Here is a 10093-nt window from a genome sequence, read left to right as displayed (position 1 = left end):
AGTACGAATCACCCTTCTATTTTATCTTGTTTAAAAATTTTGACATATTCTATTTTATTCCACTTAATTTCAATCGGTTTGGTGACTGAATCGAAGAAGGCGATTGGAGGTGAAAGCTCATTCCAACACCAGTTTGATGAAGCCGTTGGAGCTGGGAAGGGCAAATATATAAGAATCGAACTGCACCGAGGTTTATATATAAAATCTTCTGAAACACCTCAAACCCTCTCATTTATGAAGTTTGTAACTCTCTCTTTCTCAAACCCTAACCCTACCACGATGAACCCACCCTAAACAAACCCAAACCCTAGCCACTACTGCCTTTCTCTTTCTCTCGCGAAATCTGGGTTTTGATCTACGATCACTCATAATCTCACTATCCTTTCTTAGAATCTTTTATAAAGAGTTATTAGTTTCTTTCATCATCTCAACAATGGTACTTGTTGAATATTTCTTTGCAAAACCATCAATTATATATATATATATAACAAATGAATTGATTTCTTTGTACTAATACCACTATGATCATGCCAAAATCAAGAAATATTAACTATGATATTGGCATGTGTGGGTTCTTATTTTGGACAATACCCAAGCCCAAGTTGAAACAAGGATCCTGGGCCCCCAAATATTTTTATACTTGTCATTTGGTGAACTGGGCTTGGTTCACTGCAGCTATATTAGGCTGATTACGAACCAAGTTGTGCATAAAACATGAGTCCTACAACACATACACATTCATACATGCAAATATATACATATTGTAAAATAAATGGCTGAGAAACAATAAAGAAATAAAGAAAAACCAAGTAAAGACGTCAAGAATCCTCAGAAAGTAAAGTGGTATGTCATTATATCAAGTTTTTAATACATTGTTCCCTATTCTCACTAGGATATGCCACGAGGTTTAAATAATTTTCAAAAGTTACAGACTTGGATAGCTCCTTGTAGGCTTCCAAGACTTGTGAGGTTTAAATCCCTTGAATCCAAGTGTGTCCTTAAATACTTATCATAGGATCCCTCACAATGTCTCTCTCTTTTCTCTATTTTTCTAATGCTTCTTTTTTGCTCTGATTAACTAACGTTGAATGCCTTTTACTGAGGGCTTGATCCCCTTTTTATAGCACCTTCCTAGGGTTTTTAATGTGCCATTGATTCCCTTTATTTGTTACCCTGAGTACTAAAACCAATGTTGTGTTAGCAATATTAGTGGCTAGTCTTTTTTTCATTTTCTCACTATATTCTTCTTTTAAGGTTTTCCCCCAAAAAGTCTTAGTTGACCTTCCTCTTCTGGGGGGTCCCAGGGGCTGACTTTTGATTTCCTTTTCCAAGGCTTCTAGAGAGACCTTTTCAGAACCCCCTTTTGGTTGCTTCACCCTTTGTCCATTTCTCTAAATAGGTAGATTTCCCCCTATTAAGCTGAAAGATCCCAACCACCTTCCTTCATGTTTCACCTCCCTACTTTTCCCGAGGTACCAGACTTCTTTTTTACCAAGTGCTGATTCATAAGTTATCAGCTTTTTTCTGAGTCATAGACGGCTAATGGGACATGTCTATCTTCATTCCTTATGTCCATGAGCATGCTTCCCTAAGCTGTCCAACTCCCTGCTGATTCTTTTCTGCACTTCCCAAGGATCCCATTCCTTGGTTTTGGCAGCTCTTAGGTATCTTGGTACAGTCTCTTTTTGGGCTCCTTGGAAATTCTTCTCACAAGGGCTGTGTCAAGCTTCGTCTGCCTTTTATTCCTTCCCTAAGGCCCAAGGCTTGCTCATTCATGAGCTTGGGCTTCCCCTTTTCTATTTTTAAATGGTCTTTGGCTCAGGCATTGGGTCTTTCCTATCTTTGAGGGCCCATTAGTTTTGGGTTTCAATACTTGTAATGACCTTAACATCATGTTAAATGCATTTCATGCAAAAAAGGCACATTGCTATGAAATAGCAAGTTTTAAAAATTTGTAAATTCTAAATGGTTACATTTCTATTGAATACCTCAATTTAGTTTCAAACATAGTCTATGGTAGATTCAACCAGATGCAAATGTCAAATGTATTATTACATAATACATTTATTGTATTATTTTTATCAATATTACCAATAACAAGATTTTCTGTTTGGGTTTCATCATTTAATTAAACAATTCTTAAACTCTCTAAAATACCCCTATCTTATAGTTAATTAATTTTAAATTTAAAAACAAAATCTAGTTGAAAGAGAAATTTAATATTTTTAAAAAAGTTCATAAGTTTTAGGTTTTTTCCTTTTTCAAGTACAAATAACTAAGGAAAAAAAAAAAACCTCACGTAGAGAAAGATCCTAATTCTTAGGAATTAGGACACTACCTCTATCTTATTTTTAAACATTATGACACTAAACAGTCTAAACCCAAAATAATAAAATATAAAATATAAAAAAGAGCCTCATTGCATGTGCAAAGCACGCATGATGAGGCTACTATATTTATAATAGAAAAATGCTAGAACTACAAATTATTTTACAACATTTTTTTACGAACGGCTAATGTGGGGAGTGGTTATTGATAAGTCAAAATATGGTGTTAATGATAGATTCAGATGAGAACCAATAAGAATTAAACATATTAACATTTTGTAAAAATATTGTAAAATAGTTTGTGATAGCATTACTCTTTATAAAATGCATTTTAAAATGTTTAATTCTAAAAATATAAGTGGCAATCAATATCAGAACAAACTTCATATTATAGATGGTCATTGTCTTTCTTCGCAGTATTGTACTTCTTTTATTGAATAATGGATTTCAATGATAAATTTGTCTAAAAACTATTAATTTTGATTTTAATTTTGATATAAAGAAAAAAGAAGAGTAAAATTTTTGGGAGATTTAAATTTTTTACACTCTTAAACTATTGCAAAATAGTAAAATGTATTAATAAAATCTTGAACATTCAAAAAGAGTATAATATTTAAAAAATAATTTTTATTTATTAATGGCTTTAATTAATTTTTTTTTATATATCTTAAGAGATATAGACAAGGCATTCTATTGCCAATCGAATGTCTTTTTTTATAATAAAAAAAATTTAAGTGAGAAGCCTTACTTTTTTTATTACAAAATTATTTTGTGCCATATTATAAGACAAATAGATATAATATATTATATTTTAGGGGGCCTTCTTCTATTTTGGGTACTTAGGTCATTGCCTAAACGGCCTAATAGTTAAGCCGCCCTGGCATTTTGATATATTTTTGTGGATTTTTATCTTTTCGGCCTATTGAGTTTTGATTTTTTGTGGGTTCTATTTGATTTGTGTTTGATGATCTTTTATTAATGGGTTTGAAATTATGGGTCTGCTGACCTTTCGATATATGGGTTTGAGTCTTTGACCTGGGAGTTGCTTGAGTGAGTCTTTGATTTATGGAGAAAAATTGATTGCCCTGCACCATACTAGTAGAGAAAGACCGCATCGCTGTGGGTTGGAAAACTGACCTGTGTGCAATAGTGCTGATTTTGGGAAAACCAATCCCAACGGTTCAATGAAAATTCTGGGCAAAATCTGAACCAATTGAATTGTGTACACCCCTAATCATAATGCTATTAGGTAGGCAACCAAGGCTGTAAATTTCCAATCCACAATCCATGACATTTGCAATCTTCTATTTATTTGCAATCCACAATCCACGGACTAGCTCACAACTTACTCTAGGCCTCTTTTTGTATGACCCTGGGGACCCAAACCCATCAACCTCATCCCTCTCAGGGCCTTTAACGATGCTTATGGACAGGTTCCTCTTTGTTCTACCTTCAATTATGTGATTTTGTTTCAACAAATTTATCCTTCTAATTCCCAAAAAAATCACAAAATGCTATCACTGATGCACAGTTTAAAAAAAAGAAAAAATATATATATGTATATTATTTTTGTTGATGAATGAATGTACTAAGAAAGGGTAAAGAGATAAAATGGTTTTTTTTTTAATGAGTATTTTTATTATTATTTTTATAATGAATTAAAATGGCCATTATCTACTTTTTATATTGCCGACAGTATTCTACAGTAGGAATTTATAAACTTACGAGTTACGACGGTCACATCCGAAATCGGTAGATGGGATGATGGGATGATGGGACAGACATTTCCGAATGGTCACATCAGACTTTGATAAAATTATAACTCGATTTGACCCATTATAAAGGGGGACATTTTCGTTCAACTTTGTGCTATAACAACTTGTTAGGTAAGAGCACACAGACACATTCTTATCAATCACGACTTATTATGGAGTGAGTTAAAACACAAAATTATGCTAAAAGTAATGTCTCAGCATTATTCATAATTTAGATTAGCCCGATATCATAACTGCTAGTACTTTATATAGTACTGTATTGTTTTGGCGGTGGGGGTGCGTATATTACGTATGAATCATACTACGTGCTAAAAATTTATTGGTATTACAGTATTATTTACACATTTAAAATTTATTTTGTTACAGTATTTTTTAGTTTTCAGTTTTTAGTTTTTAGCTGTATTCAAAAACTTATTTGTGTCTTAGTTTGATGATAAAAAGTTATCATAAAAAACAGACGCAGTGTCTTTATACTATTCTATTTAACTATTTAAAAAGTTATTTTATCTATTATACGATTACCATACCATTTTATAATTTACTCAACATCCCAATTTTTATTTTGTCATACTACACATTAAAGTAATATAAAGTACAATAAAAATAATATAAAAATAGAGAAGAGGGAGAAGAGAGGAAAGTGGGTGAGACTGTGAAAGACAGAGGAGAGAGAGTTAGTAATAAAAAAAATGAAATTTAAGTTTACAATTGGTGAATAATAACTTTTTTATTTTTTTGGAGTAAAGGTGAATAATAACTTGTATATATAGAAGTCTACTGTAGCAGTATTGTAAAAGTTTTAGCAAATATACATTCGGGTAATGTATACATTTTGTGTCACAATGCTAAAAAATAGGATATCCTACACCTCCGTATACTAATGCTCTGATTAATTAGCTTCAATAGTCAATACATAGACTTTCTCGTGAAAAATCGATTTGGATTTGCCATTTTGTAAGGAATAGCTTGCTATTTTATGAGGACCAGCTGGTCTTAGATGTAGCTTGTCAAAAGTCATTCTGAAATTAAACAAGCCTCACCAACCACTTGTCTAACGCATGGTTCATATTATTTCTGAACTCAATGAGGGAGGCTACGGTATACTGAGAAAAGTATTTAGTCAAATCTATTTTTGATCGTTTCCTTGATGGGGCAAGTCGAATTCAAGTAACACTATATGCAACACTACTAAGTTTTAAAGAATTGTTTTTGTAGCTGTAGTTTCTGTTTGGTCAAAAGGAAATGTAACACAGCCGCTTATGCTGCAGCTGAATTCGCCATTTTGTCTATTCAGTCTTTTTATTTCAATATACTCAATCTTTCAAATGTTTTAAAAACTACTTGTAAGGTTGACTGTAGTTCTCTGTTTTAATTTTTTATTTCAATAATATTGAAATTTTTTTTTAAAAAAAAAAGTCAAATTCAAGTCCCCCACGTACTATTAAGCAATAACAACAATAAACCTAAAAGAAAAGGAGAAAATCTATTGATATAAGAAAATGCCATAATATTTTCAAAACATTTTTTTATTATTATTATAAAACAACATTCTTATTTAAGTTTTAATACATGTTCCAAAAAATAAATTGTGGAGGGAAAAGCCCAAAGCTACTTAATGGACCCGGAACCCCATGTTAGGGGCCATGGTATCTCCGAGGATTAATAGGTGGTTGGGATGGCCCATCTAAAGCAGGAAGCCTAGAAGCAGAAGGGGAGTGTCGTCCGAAGAGGCCACCATTTGTCCGAGGATGTCTTTCTCCTCGGCCATGATGAGCCTAGATCAAACGAACGTGTGGAGGGTCCGACTAATCTTCCTAACGATCTCAACGGTGATGATAGGTCCTGAGTGGATCCGGAAATGATCAGAACTAAAAAGTATCTGAAGGAAAAGCTAGTACCACCGCATTTAATGCGCTGCAACAGCTTTTCTGACCGCATTTATGTGGAGAAGACCCCTGAATAGTGCAATCTCAGCTACCGCCATTCACAAAGAGCTAAAGTAGACCCACGATATGACATGCACTCGAGTGGATGCGTGGATGAAGAACAAGTGGACGATGGAGATGATAGGAAGGGATGCTATATAAAGAAGAAGGGTCCCTGATAATAAGGGATCGGAAAAAAGAGAGAGAAAGAGAGAGAAAAGCTTTACTATAGCTCTAGACGTTGTAATCGCTATTCATTCAATAAAACACCTCTTCGGACATTCATTCATGGAGTTATCTGAGCTTTAACTCATGCTATCATTATTGCACGTGACCTAGCCAACTGTTCTGTGCTTCATAATCAGCCCAGCTCTTTCGTCTACTCTCTACAAATTCATTGTTCTGGGTTCGTTGGGCCTCCAACCCATATCCTTTGGGCTTGGGTGACAAAAACTGACCCTACATAAATTATATAATATATATTATAATGCTTATGTGGAAAAATTAAGGATTGAGATCCCCTAGAGTTTTTAGGGTACTCTACCGTATAAAGTTCTATTAATCTTAACCATTCATTTATAATAAAAGGTTTAGATTTTTCCATATCATTAATCCACTAACAAATCCCCTAAAATAATGGTTTAAAAAATAACTACTCATAAATGATAATTATTGCCTTACCTCTTTTAACTAAATTAGGTCTCTAAGAAAACGTGAAGTCATCTTCTCCTTCCCCTCTTCATTTTTCAATTTGTTCCACAAATCGTTTTGGTTGTTAATTTCAAAGCATAGGTTTGACTAAAATCGGACACAGAAAATTCATATTTTATGATTCTAAGTGCCAATCATGTGCTTGAAAAGAAAAAAAAAACATGTATATGCTTAATTTTAATAAAATTAATAGAAGACCAAAAAAATTGGAATGAAAACCCTAGTGTCTTTGCCATTCATATATCATTTATATATATATATATATATGCTTCTTGGTTTGTGTGCATAATAATCAATTTTCTAAATAAGCAAATTTCTTTTGCATTTAATGCTGCAATGTCATAGCCACTATTCGCATTTAAGGTAATACCTATCATTTATGAGTAGTTATTTTTTAAAATCATTATTTTTGTAGATTTGTTAGTAGATTAATGATATGACAAAATTTAGACATTTTATTATAAATGAAAGGTTAAGATTAAAAGAACTCTACATGGTAGAGTACCCTAAGAACTCTAGAAAATCTCAATCCCTTATATAATGCTTTATTTTTCAGTGAGGGACCTTCAGCATTAAGTTGCAATTAATATTCCCAAAGTAGTGCTGAACATTCAATTGGTAAGTGCCGTTATCACTTCTGAGTTCTCGGTTCGTAAAGAGAAAAAGTTATGATAAAATTCAATATGCTCACGGTGTTTAGCCAAAGTTCCTTTGGACGGAAGTCATCGAAAGAATGGGGAGGGTAAAGAGAAAGAGGAGAGAGAAATCAAGAAAAGAAAGGTTATAGATTTTCCCTTCAATTATTATGTATTTGAAAAAGATCATTAATTATATTTGGACCCCTTTAATTTACATATTATGCAGCGAATTAATTACAATTAGCTAATTAATCATATAATAAGATGCTCTTTATGTCTTTTTTTAATATTTTTCTAATACATACTTCATTTTGCAAGATCAGTTTGATATACATGGAGACCATGTACATGAAAAGAAATCGCTAAATACTAAGTGTGGGAGATTACTGAGTAGCCATTCCAATATGTTGTATTCCAAACATAAAATAAAATAAAATAAAATAAAAATAAAAATAAAAACTCATAAAGGATCAAGGAAAGGCGTATGCAAGAAACCACCCCCCAAACAATGCCACACTAAAGCAATGGATTGTACTTATTAATGGGAAGTGGAGTGACAAAGATTGACAGGTAACTGTAATATTGTCAAAATTTTAATTACAAGTAAATTATGTTCTCCCCTTTCATCTAAGAATTATTACCTATGTATGCATTGGATTAATATTTTATGTGGATCTTATTATTGTCTCATGTCTACTAGATTATGCTATCAAATTCATTGGATTAATACTTATTTGAAGGGTAAAGTTGGTATATATTGTAAGATTCATAATCTAATACAAAATTTAAATATTTGATTGTTCTTTATTCTTTATAGGAAATTTCATTGAAAAACGTTGAAAACATAAATAAAACGCATGACAAACACACTCCTAAATGTGAGGCAAAGTCACTAGTAGTTAGTGTAGATGAGGAGGTATGTGATATTTCAATTTTTCAAAGCTTAATATATTACTTGTTGTACTTAATTAACTATATATCTAACATTGGAAAGTGAATTAATCAGAGACATAAAAAAGAAGGTCATATTCCTAAAGTGGCAAAAATCTACCGCAATACCCATTTCAATTCAAAGACAAATAAGTGGGTACACCTTGATTGCGAAAATACATATGTACGTATATCACTACGTGCATGTTATGTTTTTAAAACTAGAACATATGTATTTATATTCTAATTGATTGTTTCTATTCTTTGAAATGAGATGTTGAGAGTACAAATGAGCATTGTATCATTCTTAATATAGAGCATTTGACAAAAAATGAGATATCTATAATGGTTCTTAAGTCAAGATCTATGTAAAGTGACTTGCCATGAGGCCTTCCTCATCTCTAAAGGCTATTGCCTTATCTTCTTCCTCAACTCAATATATCCAATAACTCGAGGGTTAGATAGACGAGCTCAAAGATACAAACATAAGGCAAAAGGTGAAGATAGATCAACTCAAGGATGCAAACTTAAGGCAGGATGAGAAGATATACTCAAAGATACAAACATAAGGCAAAAGGAGAAGATAGATCAACTCAAGGATGCAAACTTAAGGCAGGATGAGAAGATAGACTCGGAAAATATTCAAATAGTTGGTATCATACAATTTTTGAGGAGCAAGGGATTTAATAACACTTTTGGGAGTGGGGGAAGTGCTCATATACTAGTTAGAAGATATCTTGGTTAGTGTTTTTCCCCCCTCTAATAAATAGTGTTTACCCACCTCTCATTGTCTTGGGTATTTGTGTCTAATTAGTAATAAATATTATCCATAATAATGCAACACCATCTTATGACTGATATCTTATTAGGAAATCCAATATGTAAGGTCACATGAGCATGCAAATTTACCTTGCTTTGGTTATAACAAGTGTGCTTCACTTGTGAGTTTGTAAAAATTGGATAAACCATTTTAATAAGTTTTATTGCTCTTTCAAAATCTATAATCACTGAATTTGGTCCAACATGGGTTCTTGTAAGGCAAAAATTTTGTAAAAAGTTTTATGATGCAGATAAAGAAATATGTGAAGACTGTAAGTTTTACCTTTCTTGTTTATGCAGCAATTTTCTCAAACTGATTAGCATGATAATGCTAGAGTTTGATGTTTCCTAGACATTAATTTTTTTTTTTTGGATGCCTTTAGTGCATCAAATTGTTGGAGCATGATTGAAAATATTGAAAGTATTAACGATGACTTTTGATGAGAAAGTTTCATTATTATGATGTGTAACATATATTAATGAAACTTTCTATAACACTTATCAAATATATATGAAGCCTATGAACTTATTGAAGCAATTCATAATAATAGACCATGCAAAGTTAGCTTATTTTTTCTCACGGGGAGGGGGTTGGAATGTGACTTTTTTTTTTAGAGAGAGTTTCAACCTATGACGTCCGATCCTGATGATAATTCTATATTATCAGACCAAGACATTAATCAATTTTTGGTGTAGACGGGGACTGAACCCCAGATCTCTTATTCATTCATCAGAGACTTTACCAGTTGAATTAGTTGGAACCCACGAATGTAACTTTGGTCTCTAGGGGCCACATGTGAGCTACACAAACACCACCCTTAGGTCCAATAACACCAATAGGACTTACGGTTAGAGAGTTAGACATAAGCCTAGCTAGTAATTATGCATATAGTACACGTATGTATGTAATATTTAAAAAAAAAAAAAAAAAAAAAAAAAAAAAAAAAAAAAAAAAAAAAAAAAATCAA

Source organism: Quercus suber, unplaced genomic scaffold (genome assembly GCF_002906115.3).
Source record: "Quercus suber isolate HL8 unplaced genomic scaffold, Cork oak 2.0 scaffold_433, whole genome shotgun sequence".
Taxonomy (NCBI): Eukaryota; Viridiplantae; Streptophyta; class Magnoliopsida; order Fagales; family Fagaceae; genus Quercus; species Quercus suber.
This window is presented reverse-complemented; position numbering follows the sequence as displayed.